Source organism: Crinia signifera, chromosome 11, assembly GCF_055691185.1.
Source record: "Crinia signifera chromosome 11, ASM5569118v1, whole genome shotgun sequence".
NCBI classification, from domain to species: domain Eukaryota; kingdom Metazoa; phylum Chordata; class Amphibia; order Anura; family Myobatrachidae; genus Crinia; species Crinia signifera.
In genome coordinates, this window is record NC_139227.1 from 36,958,236 (window position 1) to 36,982,211 (window position 23,976).

Consider the following 23,976-nt stretch of genomic DNA (forward strand, 5'->3'; position numbering starts at 1 on the left):
GTGGGAGCACGCCATGTAATACAATCCGCCACCACTGGGTGGCTAATGCTCCATCAAGCTACAGTCGGAGTGATGTGCCAGTGGTATCCCGCTATTCGCCGAAAAGAGCGCGCTTACGGTATGAGACGCTCGTGCACAATGAGCCATTCGTAGGAAATGAGCCGCTCGTAGGAAATGAGGTAGTTCTAGTAATTTGCTATTAGGAGTCCCATGTGACAAGACAAGAATATTGGATTGGGCAAGCGCAATGAAGCCCCTTGCGGCTCGGTGGCATGCCACAGATCTCCTTCTATGGGGGTCGTGGACCCCACAAGGAAGACTAGCCTCTGTCAGTCAGGATCCCGACTGTTGGGCATTTAAACAGTCGGGATTCCGATGTCGGAGTACTGACTGTCAGAATCCCGACTGTCAGGACATCATCTGATCTTATTGGACTTGCTACTTATGTACTGGGTATACAGGTAGGTGTGCAGCAATGACACCTGTCTGACCATCCTGTATATTATAGATGACCCATTCCTGAATCTACCCATCTATTACAGGCTCCATAGTTACTGGGAAATCTTGTAAGCAGATCAAATTGATCGTAAGCTCACGGTTCCCCTCGCTGTGTCATGATAAATACTTTGTGTGCAGCCTCTCCTTTCCCCCTACAGCGGACGACGTTCAGCAGGATGAGGGTTAAGTGTCTGTGAGGGGGTGGAGAAGGGAATCCCAGGCTGGAACTTGAGACTGTTCAGCTGAGAAAGAAGGTTTCAGATGTAATGATGCAGCCCAGCAAACTGAGTGTCTGGATGGGAAAGTCAGTCACAGGCTGAGAGGAATCTCCACGTTTCCTATAGGGGAGACCTATAGCCATGCTTGTTACTCCGGCCTGCAGGGTAAGTGCACAATGCCTAGATGGGCACATCCTGTTCCTGGTACCTAGCCGTCTCCAGCACCACTCTGTCTGTATAGCAGATGCCTGCAGGGCAGTACACTGTGCTTATGTACGTACCTATAAAGGTGACGCCAGTGATCAGAGGGTAACGCTGTACTGGCACAGGCTCTTGTTAGGTTATGTGTTTTCTCATTTCTGATACAGTAACTACAGTTATCTGTTGTCAGGATGCCAAAGCAATATCCCTGCTGTGTTTAACATGTTACATACTGGAGAGGGCAGTGACTGGCATTAGGGCATATACCTGCCAACATGTTAATGTCAATGGACAAAGTTGAATAGTTTCTGTATACAAAAGCATAAACTGGGCATGTTCCAATAGTATTCTCACTCCTGCAAACTGTCATCTGTCTTACGGAGTCTCAGATATTCCTCTAAGTGAAGATTTAACAGTGTCACCCCCGGAATTGTGTCTGTCTATATACTGGTTCTCCTTGTATATTGTATAGATTGTGCAGATGTCTCTGTCCTGTGTGTAAGACTATTACTGCGATATTCAGTGTACGAGTGATTGGGGTACCGCTGAAGTCTCATCTGGCAATTTACACTGTTGTGAATGTGAATTAATCTGTAAGTTGCGGGTCTAGCCTGTACTTCCGCTACTACAGTATATAGCATTAATGTGTATGGACTAGAGGTGTGGCCATTCTACTACTGAGGGAATGAATGGTTTTGTGCTGCAGTCTATATGGTTTCATATCCAATAGTAGAACTTACATTGTATAAACCTTCTTACACAATACAAGGCATTGTAATACAGCGAGAGAGAGAGGTCACTGCCATGACCTAGGGACACAGGAAAGAAGAGAAGATGCTAATGGATGTGTTAGGGTGTCATATTGTAATAGAGCTTCATCGCAGCATCAGGTATATAGCTATGCTAATCTATGAATATAACAATGTACACATACTCTCCAATGCATATATTCCTCATTACACATACACCCCAGTGCAAATACTCCCCAATGCAAACACTCCCCATTGCAAATACTCCCCAATGCAAACACTCCCCATTGCAAATACTCCCCAATGCAAACACTCCCCATTGCAAATACTCCCCAGTGCAAATACTCCCCAATGTAAACACTCCCCATTGCAAATACTCCCCAATGCAAACACTCCCCATTGCAAATACTCCCCAGTGCAAATACTTCCATTGCAAATACTCCCCAGTGCAAATACTCCCCAATGCAAACAGCAAATCACAACAAGAAGGATTAATTTCCCTATGCTGTATTTGTCACTCTGATCTAGAGAACAAATACAGCTGGACTATATATACTTTTCATATTGGCATCAGGTGTAAAGCGAGACTATCGGGGGGGGGGGGGGGGTGTCTCGCTGTTGTGTCTCTCCGCTGTTGTGTTAGATGCAGAATAAAATGTACTCTAAATATGTTATAATATAATAAGTTTCCACTTCAGAAATTGTAGTTTCTTGCGCTATTAGAGAGCGATCGCTCCAGCACAATGCGATGTGTGTAACAATTCCCAGTCCATGCAGCTCCTGGCACAGATTTCTGTACAACAAATGACGTGTGAACTTTCAGCTAATGCCATTCCCTCTGAATTTAGCAAAACAAAAACACAAGGCAGCTTTCTGGCAGAGGAGGCGACAGTTATTCATGGTGCTAACACGCGGAATATTACTTCCACCTGCTAGGCAATGGGATTTTCCTACCTCTTCTCTAGAGGCAGCGTGCCTCATTAGCGCTCAGCCGATGATGCAAGGTGAAAGTGATCTGCAAGACGTGGTGGCATGGGGGCATTACTGAATGCGAATAGTTTTCATCATACCAGCCCAATTTATTTCATCTATTTGTTGTAGTAAAGTATTGCCACTACCCCGGCAGGTATGTCACACAGTTATCACTTTCTGCCTGTACCGAATACAGAGAAAACCCAGATTACAATGAATAATTGTATTCTTGGCACAGCTGGTCTTGGGGTGAAGGGAATTAATTACTGCTGCACGCCTATTAAATCTAGTATTACTTGATACTGTTTGAGATCTCATAATGATTTATGAATAATAGAGAATGTGAGACTTATGTATACGGTTACTCAGTGTATAATATTGCTGTGGGTATGGGTAAAAACCGGACCCGGACAAGACCCTAGAATGCCGGACCGGACAACAAACTTTGCATTCCGGAGCTTGGAGTGTAATGGAGGGGGGGCGGGGTCTTTCCTGTGACAGCTGTCACCAGGGAGAGGAGGAGGGGAAGAATAAAGCCCCCCTGCATGGTCCGGTCATGTAGCAAAACCCGGAAAGGTCTGGACCACACGTGGTGGCTGTGATATCCCCTTTCCCATGTCCCTGGTGAAAGCTATCACTGGGATCCCCCCGAACAAGACACCCCCAGGACGGAACACCCTCCAAACCAGACACTACAAGCTCCGGAATGCAGAGTTTGATGTCCGGGTCCGGTTTTTACTTAGTCCCTATCGGTGCAGAGATAACTGGAGAGAGCCCAGGGGCATTATTATGTGTAACCCAGGGAAAAAAATACAAAGCATACAATTATAAGGGGCACAGATGCCACCTTGTAGGGTACCGCTATCCAGCACCACTTCACGGATGACTGCATGTTCTAACCATTAAACTGAGTAATAAGATGTCTCGCTAACTTCATCACCCGTTCACCATTCATGAAACTGGACCCATATGCTTTTATTTATCAAATCCGTGGGGAGTCTTCAGCTAAAGCTTCGTTCCTACCAGGTGTGAGCTGAAGGAGTGACATTAAGAATGGCCGGATAAAGAGATAGATAATATATAATAGAGAAACACGGCACCGGGCAGGGTAATACCACTCCTGGGCAGGGCTGATGTAATATGCAAGGAGACTTAGCTATGGGGCTGGTGGTGGTGGTGACGATGGGTGGGCTTTCTACCTCATATGCAAATTGCAGTGTTTTAATAAAGCTTCACATAACAACCGATCGGATTATGTCTATCATATTCTAGGATACAATTGAGCAATGAAAGACAGGATCTGGTTGTTTACTATGGGCAGCATCACCCCTGTGTATTTTTTATAGATTTATTAAATGTACCCTTAAGAATCAGACCCAATGGCTGGAAAGAGAAGAGATGGATACGGCCCAGAATAAGGAGTACGGTCTTAGAGCAGGAAGCCCGTAAGCTTACGTGTAGCACCGGGAAGTTTATCTCTTTGTATTCTATGTGATGCAAAGGGTCTGGTTATAGGTTCCAGGTGCCCTGGGCTAATGCACATGTCGCTCCCCGTGTAATGCTGCTAGCACACATGTGTATGGGCGCTCATGGACTCGCCAGTCATACTGCCCATGTGCATTATATGACATGTAGGATCTAATGCTTGTGGCGTGGGAAGGAGACTTTGGCGATAGGCTGCCCAGCTGGCACTGTAGCACTTTGTACATAAAGTAATGGTTCCATCGGCAAGTTACATTGGCACAGCCATCTGGCAGTCACCTTATGGACTGTACCCCCTACAGTACATGGGGACAGGTGATAGCTAACAAGCATAGAATAAATTAGGGCTTAGATTTGCACATGTGCAAACCCCTACCACCGAACCTGCCGGCTTTGGCAGGTTACACACTTGTTAGGGGCGTTCGTTGCGGGGGGGGGGGGGCGCAGAAAAGGGGCACTTTATAGGGATCCCCATGAAAACACTGGGCGTTTATATGGGAGTGCAGGCGGGCCGATGCCTGCCGGGGGCAGCTGACGTTCGACCAGACGACTTCTCAGAGCTTGGTAAGCAACGATTGTCACTGCTTTACTGAGCCGACCAGAATCAGGCTCTTAATTTTATTCCTCGACTGTTACCTGCAAGCCCCCCCCCCCCCCCCCCCAGTCCTGGTCCCCTAGGCTACAGCCTAATCAGCCTATTGGTTAATCAGGCACTGATGTATATTATATCCTGTATCTGTTATTCTGTATGTTTGAACAGTTGCACAGTTCCCCTTCTGTATCTGTATTGTTATTGTCTGCATCTGATACGGCATCTGTGTACCACAGCAGATGTGATTACAATGTACTTGCGGCGGGAGCATCGCGTTACACTGAGGATGTTACTAGATTATCTGTAATGGGTGCAACGGCATCCCCCTAGAGGTAACCTACCAAATGTATGGGTATGATCCCCACACAAAAATGTAATTTAATTGTAAATGCATCCACACACATGCCTTCCTCACTATGTAATAATATAAGCGGGTTACAAGTCCTATATGTATCACAGCTTCAGTTATAAGCCATGCAATACAGCACTGCGCTGGAAATGAGCCTCTCTCTAACATCAGAACAAAACTCAAAAAGAATGGACCTTGCCCCAAAAATAAAGTACCTAGGTGTAATGGAAAGCCACTGAATTGCCAGAACACCTAAGCGTGGGGGGTGAGGGGGGGGGGCTACTGTAAATATTCTCTGTACAGCGTTGCGTATATGGTGGCACTACATAAACTAGCAGTAATAAATAAGTAGCCAACCTGCGGCCTAACAGCTGCGGCTGCTGAGTAAGATCCTGGAATTTACATCCTGTACGCTCGAAGAGCCTCCGCCAAAACCCTGCTCACTATATCCCTGAACTGAATGTTAGTATCCAGCTGTAAAATTGATGACTTTTAATATAAAAAAGGTGTAGAAATACACTGTATTCTCTAACACAACATTGGAGATATTCTGCCTTCTCTGTGATAGAGCAACAAGTATCACCATTCAGCCTGGCAACTTGGGTATATTCTATTTGTAAAGGAATAGGTTAGCCCTAGAAGAAATGGCCCAAAATGGTGTAATTACAGCGTAGAGTAGGGTTCCAACAAATCTATCAGGCCCATGTATTTTTCATCCCATCCACAAGCGTAGCAGATGAGACAGCCATGTTGGGCGCACTCATGACGGTTATACTGTGGGAGGTGAGCCGTAAAAGACCCAATGCAGATATGGGAAAGTGGATGCGGGAAACACGGGCGGTGCAATGATTAGCATTACTGCCTCACAGCGCTGAGGTCATGGGTTGGCTCATGGCAAATTAAGCCTAGAATGTCTGTGTGTGTGCATTTACATGTGGTATGGAATATAGATTGTAAGCTCCACTGGGGCAGGGACTGATATGAATGTTCAAATATTCTCTGTGGAATATGTGTGCGCTATATAAATAACTGGTAATAAAAACATATATTGTAAAAAAAAAAAAAAAATCATCCGTTAGTAAATGTGTATTTTGGCCCTAGAAGCCATCGATTTGTAATTGATACGACATCGATTGATCAAAATTGTCCTTTAGTTAATATACCACCTTCTGTGTGACTCCACCCATTTGTTTGGAGCATTGTGGCTCCTCCCACCCCTCTCTACCAACAACCTCTATTTCTAATAATGTAAGATAGAGAAGCCTCACTCACTACTCAGCAAATACTCTCTAATGGTTAGCCAAGCCCTTATCGAGACTGGCCACGCCACCTCTAGTGGTTGACTCCACCCATAAGACTGGTTCCCTAAACTGGGAATTCTACCGGTGGGCCCTTCCTGCCCCAGTCCGGCACTGCAAGTTATGGTATCTGGCAATAGTGAGCTTACTAGCCGTGCAATCATTCCAATCATATTTATCAAGAAACATAAAACAAGGCAATCTGGAAATGTTTAGGCTTTCCCACACATGAAGTCCAAGTATTTCAACGATTTAATGGGCAATTGAGACTTAAGTTGTTTAAATGTTATGAACAGGCCCCATGTTATTAAGCTGCGTTGTCTCATAAATTTCCAGCATGCCTATGTCAGTACGTTCTATAGCCCGTAGAAATATATATGACACCTGATATTTAATACTGGTTTACAACTTCAAGGTGGACTGCTGTGCTCAGGATTGTATCTGGTCACCAAATCTTTGTGGCAGGTCTTATATAAATGATCGCTGGGTTTTACTATGCATGCTGGTCGCTTGGTGCCATATATTCTGCCAAATGCTGTTCTCTTTGGGGATGTGTAAATTCAACATTATGGACCCTATACATTGCATCCGTGTACACAGGGTTTGAGTATGAACCTCTAGGTGTGAATTGTGATCACTACATGATACTGTATATTATGGTTTGGGAGAAATACAATGTAATATGTATGATCTCTTAGTGACCTGCATGACATTTTGCGGTAACCTGAAATATTACGCTTTTGGATTCTGGGCCTTATTCTGGTTCACTTGCAAAAGCAAACTCATTCTTTAATGGCCAAAACCATGTGCACTGCAGGGGGGCAGATGTTACTTGTGCAGAGAGAGTTAGATTTGGGTGGGGTGTTACTTCAAAGTGAGATCTATATTGCAGTGTAAAAATAAAGCAGCCAGTATTTACCCTGCACAGAAACAAAATGACTCACCCAAATCTAATTCTCTCTGCACATTTTACATCTGCCCCCCTGCAGTGCACATGGTTTTGTCCAGCTAAGAAGGATTTTGTCAGAAAGAGTGAACTAGAATAAGGCCCTCAGTTCCTGCTGGAGCCTGCTGAAAAATAGCCGTCTGTATCCATATGCTCTACAAGAATGTTCCTTGTGTTATACACTGAATTGATGGATGCTGCGTAATGTGCTGCATGATGTGATGAAATGCATACAAAGTACAGTATCCAAGAAACCCCTCAATGGGCCTACATTGGACCCAGATCGCTATTGTGCAAATTTGCAGATGACTGAGAGAAGATAGCAGCCACCCAGACAGGAAGAAAACCCGCTCCGTGTAAAATGTGCAAAATTCTCGTAGATCGATATCACTCACAAATCCATACGCAATTCCCAAACCGTTGTATGGTTTTTGCAGTCAATGCAAATGTGCCTGGCTCTGACCTATCTTCAAATCTGCGACTGAGGCAGGATTATCGAGGCCAGCGATATTGTCACAGACCCTCCCTTAAACCGCCTGGACAAGCCTTTGTTTTTTTCTGACACACCCAGGAAACGGCAGGTTGCTGCCTGCAAATGCCGTCTTCCTGTCTGTAAACAACTGGCCACATTTATAAATCAAACGCATTTCTATCACTTTTTGGGCTTGCAAATGCACATTGCGCAGCCATTCGATAATCGCTTGATTTGCGAGTTCGCTGATCAGTGATTAAAGACGCCTAATGTCTGTGAAATGTACGACCTATCGTTACATGGTTAGTTGATGCTGCAGCTTTTTATAGAGATAGAGAGATCACAAAGTGTTACATTGTCATTACAACAAATTGGAGCACTTATTATACAACGTAGTCACTAACTCCACTGAATTTTGCTCGCTCTTAGTGACATACCAGGAACTGCATATGTTACATCTGCCCACCTGCAGTGCAGCATGGTTTTGCCCATTGAGAAAGATATTGCTTTTTCAATCAACTCTGAACTAGGCCCAATGTGCGAATAATCTAAATCCTACTGGCAAGGGGCCGGTTAACAGGCTGGTCCAAGCAAAACGGATGAATGTATGCTTGGGAAGTGTAGGGAGGATGTCCAAGAATCTTTTTATACTGTGCCTTGACAACTCGTTCTTATTGTAATTGCTTGTTGCCATGGCGAGATGTTGAGAGGTTTCTGGCAGAACACAGACACCCATACAAGTGCCAACCATCACTTATATTTAAGGAGACTGCTGGAATATGACTTAATCACCTGGATTACAGCAACTCCGTCCTTCAACATGTATCATAGAAAAAGCCAATCCAGCATGTAAATGGGGGGAGGCGCCAATGTCAATAGTGTAATATCCCAGTGTTGGAAGAATGTCCCAAGTGACAGAAGGTAATAATGTATGAACTGTGACATTATAGTATAGTATTGCTACCATCACCGGTTTCCTAGCACAACTCTATAGAGTAAATGTGTGATGATGTTAGGTGCTATGAGCTATTCTAGAACAGCGCATTATGTCAACATGGAATGATTGAATTCCTCCCGTAAATTCTGTTTCAGCGAGAAATGAAGCTGCATAAGAAGTGCTACGGTGCAGTGGCTACCTTTTTTTTACGCCAAGTTTCGTTGTGATTCATACTCAGTCGAAAACAGACTTACAAGTGTCATCTCATTAATTGGTGTAATCACATAGAGTGGTGTTGTTGCATCGCATTGCAATTAAGACGCTCATTCAAGCAGAAAAGATGGTATACCGCTTAGCGCGGCTCACTTGTGCCAGATATCTTGCCCCAGTGTATTGAGGCTACGTGTATATCTGGATATATTTGGGGGTTCATCAGGGATGTCCCGAGCACCCTTCTGTATGTGCAATTAAGGATTGAGAGTGGCATGGTAGAGGGGGAGTAGCTGAGTTCTGGGTCTCCTTTGAGGGTAGTTGCCTATTGTCACTGTGTTCTGTCATCAGAGACAGAGGCACGTGTCATGAACCAACTAATGTGTTATTAATTGGAGGCTCTAGGCTCCATCATAAATCAGGATAAGTGTGAAACTTTCTGGATATAGGAAGGATACAGAGAGTTTTGTCTCCTGGACAACTACCATAAGAACAGTTCCCAAACTAATTTATTGGCATCATTTTTTACCATGGTGATAATGCCACTCTAAATTGGGAGAGGAATCTAGATGATGCCAGCCTATGGGGTCCAAGATATGTTTTCTGTTTTTCCCGTTACTATTGGTAAACAACAAGATCAAGTCAAAAGAGGCATCACCTACAAACCTAGGGCAGAAGGGGGACAATGTGAACCCTGTAGTGTAGTCTTTTTGTAACAACCTTTTTTAAAGAAAATTGTTGGAAGTCTCTTCTTGGGAACTCCCCCTCAGTGGGTAGTAGCGTGTGGCTAGGAATGGGGGGGTTTAGCTTTAGGCACTACTGGGGGATTTAGGGTTAAGCTGTGGGAGGGTATTTAGGGTTAGAGGATGCTGCAGTCTACCTTTTCTGGGAGCTTATGATGCGATTAAGGATATCCTCAAAATAGCAGGGTGACTACTATACATTTATGTGTGTAAATGTAATTGGCTCCTTTATTTTCAGGTTAAGAGGATGTTTAAATCTATGTGTCATGTACAACACAATGTGCAACTCAAACGTTCTCTCTTTGTAGTAAACCTATGTAGTAAACAACTTTGATGTAATGATGTCTCTTCTAGTATCATGTGCACAGAAACACTTGTACCAGAGCTGTCACATCTCATTTAGATTGATCTTCCCAGGGAGAAATAGAGGAGGCTCCTCACATCTCCAATCAGGGGGGCAAGACTGTACAGGAATAAATACTTTTTAAGAATTTCACAGAAATCTGCTTGTCCTCTGTGCAGATTCCTCTCCTATCACATACGTCGTGTTCTATAGCTCGCATTTAACATTTGCTTTGAGGCGATTTGTTCACGGATTAGGTGAGCGTATGTGCAGCTTAAATAATGTGTTATTCAACTGATGTCTTCAAGTTATAGTATTATAGAAGGTTTTTTTTTATTTTATTATTTACTTCTTGTAAAGTTTTTTTAAATTCTTTTTATTTCTAGCAGTGTTTGATGGTCTGATGGGGAAATAATGACTACCTCAGCCACCGCTCATGACTGCATCCGAGCTAGAAATCACAGATTACGGCACGACTACAGCTGTATAATCACTAGGTTTCAGGGTCCAGTGCAGTCAGATGGTCTGCACCGGAGCAGAGCGGGATTTCAGATATGAAATCGTTAGTAATCGGTCACACTGTAGCTCAGTAACCTTCAAAGATGACTACATACTATATATAGTTACAATCTAGTACCCTGACTGGTCACTAATACAATTCATTTCAATACATTTTATTCATGGCATCTTAAATATTGCTTACAGTGCTCAGTGCAGAGGCCGCAGAAGGAGAAGAAACACCACCAATGTGCTGGGTTACATTCTGGCTGCTCCTGGTCAGTCGTATGCATAATATAATACTGGGACATAGGTAAGGTTTACTGGACCACAGAGCAAAGAATCTGTGTATATTCCAATGGCAATCTAGATGCCATGTGTTCAGGTATAATGGGGAGTAGTATACTTCTTACAGCAGACCTTCAGAACATCACATTGAAGTAATGTAGTATATTTCTCAGAAATGTGTGGTCAAATGATCCACTGACCAACCTCTAAGGGTATTACATTGGTCAGGTTATCAACTGACCAACCACTGAGAGTACTGCACTGGTCAGGTGATCTACTGATCAACCTCTAAGACAGGGGTTCCCAATCTTTTTTGAACCACGGCACCCTAGAGTATAAGAATTTTTTCACGGCACCCCTAGGCCGATTCTTTATAAATTAGATTGGGTTTATATGCGATTCTTATTGTTAGTTATGTGGTAAATGGCAGGATTTGCTTTTGTTTGTACACATTTTATGATTGGAAGCAACCAGCACTGGTTTTGCTTATAAATAATTAACCATTAATAATTTGAGTTGGTCCTGGACCACCAACCCAGGGCACCCCTGAGTGTGTCCTGAGGCACCCCAGGGAGCCACGGCGCACAGTTTGGGAACCACTGCTCTAAGAGTATTACATTGGTCAGGTGATCTACTGACCAACCTCTAAGAGTATTACATTGGTCAAATGATCAACTTACCAACCTCTAAGGGTTTTACAAGGTCAGATTATCTACTGACCAACCTCTAAGGGTATTACATATGTCGAATTATCTACTGATTAACCTCTAAGAGAATTATATTGGTCAGGTGATCTACTGACCAACCTCTATGGGTATTACATTGGTTACATTATCTACTGACCAACCTCTAAGAGAATTACATTGGTCAGGTGATCTACGGACCAACCTCTAAGGGGTTCACATTGGTCAGGTGATCTACTGACCAACCTCTACGAGTATTTCATTGGTCAGATGATCTACTGACCAACCTCTAAGGGGTTTACATTAGTCAAATGATCTACTGACCAACCTCTAAGAGAATGACATTGGTCAGGTGATCTACTGACCAACCTCTAAGGGTATTACATTGGTCAGGTAATCTACTGACCAACCTCTAAGGGGTTTACATTGGTCAGTTGATCTACTGACCAACCTCTATGGGTATTACATTGGTTACATTATCTACTGACCAACCTCTAAGAGAATTACATTGGTCAGGTGATCTACGGACCAACCTCTAAGGGGTTTACATTGGTCAGGTGATCTACTGACCAACCTCTACGAGTATTTCATTGGTCAGATGATCTACTGACCAACCTCTAAGGGGTTTACATTGGTCAAATTATCTACTGATCAACCTCTAAGAGAATGACATTGGTCAGGTGATCTACTGACCAACCTCTAAGGGTATTACATTGGTCAGGTGATCTACTGACCAACCTTTAAGGGGTTTACATTGGTCAGGTGATCTGCTGACCAACCTCTAAGAGAATGACATTGGTCAGGTGATCTACTGACCAACATCTAAGGGTATTACATTGGTTGGATTATCTACTCACCAAGCTCTAAGGGTATTACAACACTCTTGCATAGTCTAACCTTTGGTTTACATTGGGTAAAGTGCACCAAGAAATGCGTATCCCCTAAGTTTCATGGCATCTAGTTCACATATACCCAAGGCTTAGACATAAGATACGTGTGTTCCTTGAGGTTCCAGCACATCATACACAACTTCCCCTGAGGTTCAGACACATTATATGCGTATCCACCCAAGGTCCTGACACATATTATCTGAGTTCATGCATGTGATACACATATCCCTCTGAGGTCCTGGCACGTGATACACATATTCCCTGAAGTACGGGCACTATACCAATTATACTGTACTATACTAGTTATCCCCATATAATAGTTGGCACTACTGGTATCACACTGACTGTATTATTTCATAATGATTAATTGTATGACATCATTTTGCTACATAAATCAGCTTACAGAAAATATATAACGTAGAAATAAAACTATATAAGGAAGAGACAACAGCAGGTGCCATAGTCACATACTTTACTAAATGCTTGCTGAGCTCGGAAACAGTTAAATGATAAAAACAAGAGTAGAAGTGTTTGTAAGTGGAACCTTCCTGGAGGACAGAGCGAAACCCCCACTTCATACTTTCCAGCAAGGTTCTTGGAAGCCCTGGCAGGCATATCACACTGCAGGAATGTCTGTCTACTGACACAATGAGGACGGATTTTGTGTCACTGTCCATTTTGCCTTAATTTGGGTCCATTGAGAGCCTTCATATCTTGTACTAACTGGCCCTGATAAATGATTCTTTATTGGTTACAATGAAGAAGCGTAACGCAGGGGCTCTGTGCTACAATGACACAGACCGAATTAATCAGTTGTACCTTCTCCTAGATACAACTTATACAGTGTATTCTATTTCCAGGCACAGAATGCAGCACGCTGATCCCCTGGGGTCTGGAAAGAGATGCGTTTCGTTGAACAAGAGTTGGGGAGATAATGACAGTAAATGGAAAGCTTACAGCTGTCTTAGTTTTAATACTACAAGGTCAGATAAGTGTATGTGTATAAATAGTGTACTAGAGCTGGCAACAGAAGCTATAGTATCACAATAGTATATGAGGCCAACTACTAACCGATGCAGAGTCTGCCATATCCTGTGGTCACTGTTGGTTAGTACAAGTGTGTGTATATGTTAGTTAGAGCCTCTCTCTAATCGTGTGCTGCCACTGTACATCCATTCCCAAAATTCCAGACCAAATGGCGACCTCCCAAAGGATAGGTGCCTTTATTTTAAATGTGTCCCAACTGCAGATCTTATTTTCAAACTAGGTGGCTGCAAGGAGCACCCATGTGTATTTCATGTGCATAAGACCGTACAAATTAAGGGGCAAATTTATTTTTTATTTTATTTTTTATTTTGAGTTTGCTCAATGTTCTGTTTATGTCTCTACCTTCTTGTTTTCACTCTGCACACCACATCGCGCTTGGTAAGCTGTTTTCAGCACTGGCCCCTGAGCATCTGCACTTTTTAACATAAATGATGCCCATTTTGGCAGCAATTCTCCATCACCACCATATACCTAAAGGTGTGTACACATGGTTAAATGTGGAATTGATTCAATATCGATTTGATATGCCGTTCGATTTCTGCTTTATAGTCTTGCCTGACAAGACTTACACAGCATCAGGATCGAATCTGCATTGAATGCTGCTAAAAGCATTCAATTTCCATTCGATTTTGACTATATAGCCAATGGCTGTAACTGTGCGGAGTTTGTATATTCTCCCCGTATTTGCGTGGGTTTCCTCCGGGTACTCCGGTTTCCTCCCACAATCCAAAAATATACTGGTAGGCTAATTGGCTCCCAACAAAAAAAGTAACCCTAGAATGTCTGTGTGTGCGTACATGCAGTGGCGGATTCAGGGGGGGGGCACCTGGGCACGTGCCCCCCCTGTCATTTCATTTGTAGCTGAGGACCAGGGCTTTCCAACGAGCCCAGCCCCGTGTCTCTAGCCCCTCGGGAACCAAAGATATCGCCTGGCAAAGCTGTAACGTTTTTTCCCCATAGGATAATATGGGACCCGGCAATTCCGACCCCCACCTAGTTCCGATGGCTGCCAGTTCCCTCTTTGTCATCACAGAAGCTTGTGGTTTATCTCATTCAATTCCAAATCGCTGGGCCTTCAATATGATACCAGGCTGGTCCATATCGGTGAATCGGTTCCAGAGATATTGCATGTAAACCGATTTTTTTATTTTTGAAATGTAATTTCATGGCTGTTCATGTTCTTTGATGGCATATTACTCTGGAACCAAACGTTCCAGTTTCACTGGACCAAAATCATTCAAAGCCCACTCAAATCAATATGATACTTGTCTCATGTAAATGGGTCAGTTGGTTCCGAAGATATAGCCGGTTAAATGAGATAACTGGTTAAAGAGGGGGAGGGGTGGTTTTCTCTCCCCCTCACACCAGAAAATGCAGGGACTAGGCTGGTGTAAAGGGGGCCAACCTGGGAATGCATTTTCTAGTGTGAAAGGGGTATTATTTCAAATAGCCGAGACCTGCAGTGCTCTGAATACAGCCAGGCTCTGCCACTATCAGTGGCTATCACTTCTGCCTGGCGGCGGCTGTCCCCCATTTACCGCGAGCATGTATTCTCCCTTGGCAATGAGCATGTAATCCCACATGGCAACGAGCATGGAACCTCTGGCAATGAGCATGGAACCCTTGGCAATGAGCATGTAGATAAGCAGCACTTATGTAGCATAATTTTTAATAGGCATTATGGTGTTTGGCATAATACACAATGGACATAATGGCGTGTAACTTAACGTGTAATGGACATTATGGTGTAAATGTTTAATGCGTGCCTTTGGTGGACAATGTTCCTGTTTATGAAGCGTATTGGGAATTTTGGCTTAATCTGTGTGGCATTATGTGAATTCTGGCTCAATGCGTGTGGCATTATGTGAATTTTGGCTCAATCCGTGTGGCATTATGTGAATTTTGGCTCATTCCGTGTGGCATTATGTGAATTTTGGCTCAATCCATGTGGCATTATGTGAAGTATAGTGGGGTCTAGTATTTTGTTGCATAATGTGTAGAAGTTGTATATGGTGTTGTACACTACACTCAAGGACATGCCTCTTGTTGAGTGGCCACACCCCTTTTCCGGAGCGCGCCTTTGGCGCACGCACAACTGCATCCTTCAATTTTGTCGCAATGGGGAGCCTGCGTACTTTAAATGCCAGGGCCTATTTTTAATCCCATTCCCACCCTCTCTTTGCAGCTCTCTTAGCATGTACACTGGCATTACTAACACCGCCCCTCCCCCACCTAAACCTTCTTTTATCATGGTGCCCCCCCTGTCATTTTATCCTGGATCCGCCCCTGCGTACATGTGGAAGGGAATATAGATTGTAAGCTCCACTGGGGCAGGGACTGATGTGAATGTTCAACTATTCTCTGTAAAGCGCTGCGGAATATGTGTGCGCTATATAAGAAACTGTTAATAAATAAATAATAAATTCAATGTTAGATCTAACCGCGTGTACACAGCATTACTCCTATCTACATCCGTGTAATCTGCTGAAATGTTTTACTTTATTTATTAATTTTCTGTAATAAATGACACCATGTACTATTGGATGCTTTCTCTGCTTCTGTGATCATTCAGCGTCCTCCCACTCCTTGATTATCTATGGTTACACTTGGGTGGTGGAGTTGCATGAGTTTATTGGAAAAGCAAGCAGCAGACACATGAGACACTGAACTCATTACTGGAAGCGCAGATCTTTTTTTTTTGTCACGGTGAACTTTGTACAGTATGTTGTTATGAAGTCTTGCGGGACTGAAGAAAGTGACTACACTGAGGACCTTATTCAGGTCCGTTGGCATGGCCTCGTGAGTTCGCACATGGCTGATGTTTGCGCATTTCTGCTGGGTGGATGCAATTAACGGCGAACACCCATCTTTGCCGGGGAGGGGGATGCCGGGTTGGCTCCATCGAGAGCACTGGGTGATCTCGTGCTAATGAGGCCGTGACGGACATGTGGGGGGGGGGGGGGGGACGACTGCTGACATCACCGGATGAAAATAAATTAAATCTAATGATCTGGTGCCTGACAGCTCTCCCACAAAATATCCTGATAACTATCCGTTTTTGGACATAGAAACCTGTCTGGGCTGGCTGTGCAGGAGGGTCAGTGACTTTGGCATCTCCTGTGCTGGTTTGTAGGACCTGGGGCTGCTTTATTTCCTTGCCTTGGGCCTGGCGTGATCCTCCGGCGCGGTCTGTTGGGCTCCATCTGCTGCTGCTGGATGCTGGGTTGATCAGACGCTTCCCCCTGCTGGTTGCCCGCTGGTTCTCTGCGGCATCTTCTGGCCGCTGTATAGGTACTGTGGTATTTTGATCCCCTCAGGCTGCTCCTCCGTCCTTGGTGGAGAGGCTCAGGTGTGTGGGGCGCGGCTGTGGCCATTTTGCAACCTCTGCACTCGGAGCTTTCGCGTGGGGGGGGGGGGTGCGGTGCGGCTGGGGTCCTATATCTGCTGCTGGCCTCTGGCACCACTAATTTGGACTGATATATAAGTGTTTAGCGGTGTGATAGCCACCGCCAGTCTCCCTCAGTGCTCCTCCGCGGCGGCTGGCTTTGATTCCCTGCCGCTCTGCGTGCCTCCCTGCATTATGGGCGGAGGCTTCTCAACTTGTTCACTATTCTGCCAGAGGATGCTGCATCTCCCTCTGAAAACTCTGCTAATGCCTTTACAGATGGGCTTGCTCCTAATATTGCTGATCCCCAGAAGAAAATCCTGTCTCTCTCTACTACACCTGTACAGCAAAGTGGTGGAGCTGAGGTGGCTAAGCTTATGTTTGATGACTATGGAGTTCCTGTGGCTCCACTGTCTGCTCATGCCCTGGACTTTCCTGTGGTCTTGTCCAAACCGGTGGATCTATACCTTTCTACCCCTGACTGCCTCATCTACGATGTGATTCATGCATACACCCTTGATTTGCTCCAGATGCAGGTTATGTGTTTCTTGCACTATGGGACTACATATTCTGAACGCCCTCTCTATCTCCGAATGATCGGGGCCATAACTATTTGTTCCTCTCTGTCATTTTTGGAAGTTGAGGCCTGGCCGGACTAGGGATACAGGATTTATGACAAAGTTGCAGGTGGAAATGTCTCTCATGCCCTGTTCTATATTTCATTGCACCGTACTTCTATATCCTGTTTGTTATCTTTTTTAAGTATGATGTAAAATTCGATCTCTGCTAAAACACCATATTTAAAAATGTGTAAACTCCTATATATATGTTCACAGTAGGAGGATGTGGGATAGTTGGGTGATGGATGTTGGTTTACCGGCCCTGTAAGTCATGATTATTTTATTATCCTCTATTGGGGGGGGGGGGGGGGGGGAGTAGGAGTAGGGAGATTTCTGCTTTATTTACTGCTGTAGGCTTCCCAATTCTGAGAGATGTCCATTTTTGTGTAATCCTACATGCACGAGGCCTGTTATTATAACCAGTAGGTTTATCTATAAATGTTGATGTGGGAGAGCTGGGGTACACCCAGCTTAGGTCATTAGTTCTTTTCCCTTCTCGGGGATGGGGGGGGGGGGAGGCTAGGGGGTCATTGATTTACGGGCTCCAGGTATGCCTAAATTTGGGGTAGGTTATACAGGGTGGGGGGTTTTGGGGTAGGTTTGTTTTGGGTATTAATTAGCTTTTTTTTTTTTTGGTAGTTGGGCATATATTTCCTGCTTTAGTTTTATTTGGATACTGCAGTACTTTTGGAATATAATATAAGAGTATCCTACTATTAGAGAGCGTATACTATACTATAGGCCAGGGCTGGGCAATTGCGGCCCTCCAGATGTTTAGGAACTACACATCCCAGCATGCCTTGCATCAGTTTCAGCATGGCGACATAGCAAAACTAATGCAAAGCATCCTGGGATGTGTAGTTCCTCAACATCTAGAGGGCCGCAATTGCCCAGCCCTGCTATAGGCTATACTTACTATTTCAATATATATTCTGTGCAGCCTTTGTGGGATTATGCCCGAATGGCGCCTTTGGGCATGGAAGCGTCACGGTTGCTGTTTAGAGATATTCTTTGTCTACGATATATATATAAACCCTGCTCTTTTTTGTATAACTATATACTGTATCCCTGTTCTATTTGCTCCTGATTATTATGCAGTTTTCTACTTATGCTCCAGCTAACTCAATGTATGTATGGGGTGTTTGTCCTTTCATGCTAATTTGCAAAACCTTAATAAAAATGATCGAATTAAAAAAAAAAAAATCTAATGATCTAAAAGAAAAAAGAAAATTTCTCAGTGTCTTTATATGACATGTTTAAGCATACAGTACTTTCCCTGCATGCAAATATAAGATGCATCTACACAAATCCATGTGAGGCCCTATATCAAGGGCATACAGTAACTATTATAGATGTAGGAGATGCAGCTGCTATGGGGCTCAGAGCTGATTAGGGCCCATCTTCTCTTTATAAGTTATATGTGTCATATACATTTATCACTATTGTCTGGTACCAAATATTGCTATGGGCCCTATATAATTATATATATATAGTTACGCCCCCTTTTTTTATTGAAAAAGCAGGTCTTTATTGTACATAAAGAATGCAAAAAGAATGCAAAAAACAGACGATAACAAATATCACACATATACCGTGTCGCAGCACAGCCAAAACACAGTACACATGCAAACAGTATAGTACATATTATAAAATACAGTACAAGAACTTGTGCTGCTCTCTAGTGCTGCTCTGTTACACTGCACTTGTATTGCTCTCTAGTGCTGCTCTGTCACACTGCACTTGTATTGCTCTCTAGTGCTGCTCTTTCACACTGCACTCGTGCTGCTTTCTAGTGCTGATCTGTCACACTGCACTCGTGCTGCTTTCTAGTGCTGATCTGTCACACTGTACTCATGCTGCTTTCTAGTGCTGATCTGTCACACTGCACTTGTATTGCTTTCTAGTGCTGATCTGACACACTGCACTTGTGCTGCTTTCTAGTGCTGCTCTGTCACACTTCACTTATAGTGAACTTTCAGGCTATATACTCATAAAGCTGATACTGTCATTAGCCCCTTGTGATTCCGTGACACATCAGCTCTCTGAGGATGTACCCAGTGTGTCTGATAGTCCTGAAGTACATTTCCTGCAATCAGAAAGGTCCCACACCTTACATCTTATCACAAAAGTATAAATTATATGTAGCTTTCCCATCATAAATCTAATCCCATTTTATATACAGAAGTAATCCAAGCAAGGAATCAGCTGTTTGCCACTAGGGGCAGAGTTGCATATTCTTGCATGGCAATTGCTATGGCAGTCACTGCTGCTAGTAAATGTACATAGTAGAGGCCAGGAGTATGGACTGACTCATGTCCAAATATTTACTGGGCAGAAAATTCTCACTTTTACAGGGCACAGTTAAGCCACCCTTGGAGAAGGTATATATCGCATGCGGTCCTTTTGGATGTGATATATCGCATGCGATCTCATGCCCCGCTGCCGGGAGGCTGTCAGAGTCAGGTGAAAGCAGGTCCGACCTCCGATCTGATGTGCACAGGACCGCGCATCGTATCGGACATTATGTCAAACACCTGTGATATGGCCACTGTTCACTTGATTACTTAGCTCGATCCGTTGTAATCGGTTGAAAAGTGGCAAACGGAAGATCATCAAAAGCATTAAACCGACCATGGGAAGGTTGGCAGTCAAAAGGTTGACATGTCGTTTTTCACATTTTTTTTGTCCCAGGTGTCTGCACAGTCGACATGGACACCGCCTAAGTGTACCACATCCCATGCTTCGGGCACGGTGCCTTGCTGTGATTGACACACTACTTTATTCTCCCACCACGCGGTAGTGGATTATAGGGCATGAAATATGTTGGCTCAAAAAAAAAGGTGAAAAACTTTTGACTGTCTACCTTCCCATTGTCAAACTAATGCTTGTGTCCACCTTCTGACCCTGTTGACCTCAGTCATGTCAACCTACAGTATTCCAGGTATCGCCCTAAGGCCTGTTGACCTTCAGTGGTCAAGCTTAAAAGGTTCGAACTAATGACCGTGTCCCTAGGAGGTACATAAAACCATACATATAATAATGACAAGAGTCTAGCCATCCAGCATATTCCAAATTGGATTACAGTTCTTGTTATGTAGGCCATACAGTGTATAAAGAGACCAATGTTTAAATGAATTTACAGAGTTGTTACTTCAGTAGGTTCTTCTACCAATTCCCCAGACTCACGCACTTGCTCCAATGCTCCGCAGAGTGGGAGATTGTGGACTGCATTTGGAACACCCCACTAAAAATCCTGAGTTTGACACTGTAGGGCTACATCTCATAAAAAATGGCTACGGGTTGTGGCCATGGACCTACTTCTGTATCTGTTGCGGTACAGTGGAACCATTAGTCTCTCCCATGTCACCTTTACTCGGCATTTGCAACTCTATTTGTTTTTGAGGCCAACAATACGCATCCAAACACAAGTCCTACCAAAGAGCAAATGAAAGTTCCTGACCACTCATGAAAGTTCTAACTGGGACACAACAAAGTCCATGAAGACTAGGACTCATTGCTTAGCAATTACCAAACTACGAAGCAGCTCTTTTCAGTGATGGTGAATACAGCAAGCACGGGATGGAATATCTTTACTTTCATCCCTCCTCCTTGATTACGGATGTCTACAATCTACAATACATGTGAGACCAATCATCAGAAAGTCACATGATGACCAAACCTTCAGATACAGACATTTCACCTATTCTGGAAACAGTTCCCCATGGAGTTGTGCTACGCCAATATGTATCTGTACTATAGTTATGATCGTTACTATGGATTATAGACGCAAGGGAGTGATTCCTTTGCTCTTGTACATCACATCGCTTGAGGCCTGGAATATTAGGAAGTAGTGGTTCTACCAGAGTCTATTTAAATTACTGAGAACTTTCCAAGATTCTGAATACTTTAAATTAATTGGCATATAGAATGTGCTAGAAGTCAGATAATGATGGTTATCCCTTAGGTCAGGCATGTCCAAACATCTGTTGTGAAACTACAAATCCCATCATGCATTGCCACAGTTTTGTTATTAAGGAATGCTAAAACTATGGCAAGGCATGCTGGGATGTGTAGTTTCACAACAGCTGGAGGGCCACAGTTTGGACATGCCTTTTTAGGTTTTACTTGTACCAGTAAATGTTTCAGTGTATCCTATGCCAGGGAAAATGGCAAAAACATTTTCTATTTAACATCCAACTAACTTGCTGGAAGGCAGAAAGGAACCTAGATCCTGACCGATGTACAGGCTCGCCGTCTCGAAGTTTATTCCTGAGCGGTTGCGTCTCCAAACACTGGCCACAATGTAATACGTTCTAGATAACATGGTGATTACTCGCAGCCAGAGCCATTTACTCATCTGTTTCAGCTGCGAGCCAAGGACTGGATTGCATTATTGGGAAGGGCAGGAGGTTAATAAACACGGCAGGGCTTAGTATTTAACCAATACTTCTCCATAGGGAGTTCTCCCAGCTCTGAACATCAAACCCAGCCGTGACATTATGCAGATAAATACCCTTCCTGGCTTTTCACATGAATTACAAACCACTTGGAGGCTCCCAACACGATATTACTAGAAGTAATGCTTTATTGCTGGCAGTAACTTCTCCTCGTTACACTGTATTATCCGCCACAAGGCCCATTTCAACGCTAGAAACATTTTAATTCCAGCGAAACATAAAACTGAGTCATAGAATGTAAATCTTCTTCTACGCAACGTATCCTTTCGGGGTTTAAATAAACTTCTTTACAGCAGTATTCATAGCCCTAGAGAGCCGAGAGACTGCATTTATGTTTTATTTGTCATCTACTTATACCTGTGAGACTGCTGATAGAGGGTTTGGCGACCTGCAGCTGTTCAGCTTTTATAGAACTAGATTTCCCAGCATGCCCTGAGTTTCCAAATCTATTTCTTAATGTCTTTTATAAAGGAGCTTAGAGGATTTTTATGTACTGTGTGTATGTACATTCTCAGGGTGTCCGTACTCCGCCAAGCCTATAAATATACTATGCGGAAGTTTTAGGGGGATCCATTCAGGGATTTCACCCGAAATTGTGGGGTACGGGACTAACAAAGGGATAGAGTCATTAAGTCGAACCTATTAACCCTTTGAGTGCCAAGTGAGTTTGTCAAAATAGGTGTGAAATTTGGCAAGCAAACATTTGTATTCATCATAATGGGATGCGGTCAATATGTCGGCGGTCGGAATCCCGGCGGTTGAAATACCGATGCCGGAATCCCGACCGCCGCAATGCCGGCACTTTGTCCCTCTATGGGTTTCCATGACACCCATAGAGAAGGGTTGCCTACCCTCCCGGAATGGCCGGGAGGGTCCCGGAAATCGGGTTCCCCTCCCGGTCCCCCGGAAAGGGTGGCAATCCTCCTGCATATCCCCCAGCACCTGCGATGTGTCCCTCGGCAGGGGGGTCCGCAGGTAAAATGCCGCGATCGCGGCATTTTAGCCCCGCCCCCCGCAGTGCGATCACTGAAATACCGGCATTGCACAGCGGGGGGCGGGGCTAAAATGCTGTGACGCTGTAGACATGCCCCCAACAGGGCATCATCTGTGTGGTCACGCCCCTGGACTGCCTCTTTTTCCAGTCCTGGAAATGGCCCCGCACCCCTGCCTGACAGAGCTGGCTGCCCTCTCCCGGAGAGGGCAGCTCAAAAGTCGGCAACTATGCCATAGAGGGAGAATAAAATAGTGTGCCGATCCACGGCCCCCCTTGTTGGCTTTGCAGCTGTCGGGATTCCTGCGTTGGTATTTCGACCATATCATACCGGACCCATCATAATAGCCTGTAAGGTTACCGTATATAGGAAATATAATCCTTTTTTACACAACATCATTAATTTGTGAGCAACGCTGACATTTTTAGCAGATATTTTGCACATCACTCATACATATGTTGGCACTTGAGTCGACCACTGAAAGTCGACAGGCCTTATGTCTGAAATGGGTTGGTGTGGCTAAGGTCGACAGGGTTAGAAGGTTGACACAAGCACTGGGAGGAATAGGGGGAAATGAGAGAAGAGGAAAAGGAGGAGATGATAGCAGAGGAGGAATAGGAGATATGAGAGCGGGAGAGAGAGAAGAAATAAGGGGAAATGGGAGTAAGAGGAGGAATAGAAGGGATGAGAGACCGCGTGCTGCGGTAGGACCAGGCGGCTGCGGTTGGACCAGGCAGCTGCGGTAGGACCAGGCGGCTGCGGTTGGACCAGGCGGCTGCGGTAGGACCAGGCGGCTGCGGTAAGACCAGGCGGCTGCGGTAGGACTGCCACTAATGTGTGAGTGGTCACATAGGAGCAGTGGCGTGCAGTGGGGTGAGGCAGGTAAGGCACAGCCTTCCCTGTCATACTAGCGTATATGTGGACTTTTTGAATTTATAAAGTATGTCAAAAATACAAAGAATATATTTAAAAAAATCTTATTTTTATTATACTAATCATTTTATAGTCAAAACTAGTAAAAAGTCTATGGCAGGTGAGGCAGTGCCTCACCTCGCTACCTTTTCTGCACATCTCATATCAAAACTCAGCAAATCTCCAGCAGTGTA

The 23,976-nt window shown here is 44.2% G+C and overlaps 1 protein-coding gene and 1 long non-coding RNA gene across 3 annotated transcripts in view; one reads left to right on the forward strand and one right to left on the reverse strand.

Annotated features, from left to right (window-relative positions):
* The window catches only part of LOC146045911 (uncharacterized), a 318,120-nt gene that overhangs the window by 82,792 nt on the left and 211,352 nt on the right, over positions 1 to 23,976 (reverse strand). The window lies entirely within an intron of this gene.
* ZNF469 (zinc finger protein 469) overlaps positions 760 to 23,976 on the forward strand; it is a 346,850-nt gene continuing 323,633 nt past the window's right edge. The window contains exon 1 of the mRNA XM_083165032.1: positions 760 to 881. The gene's annotated coding sequence lies outside the window, so the exon portion shown is untranslated. The remainder of the gene's footprint in view (positions 882 to 23,976) is intronic.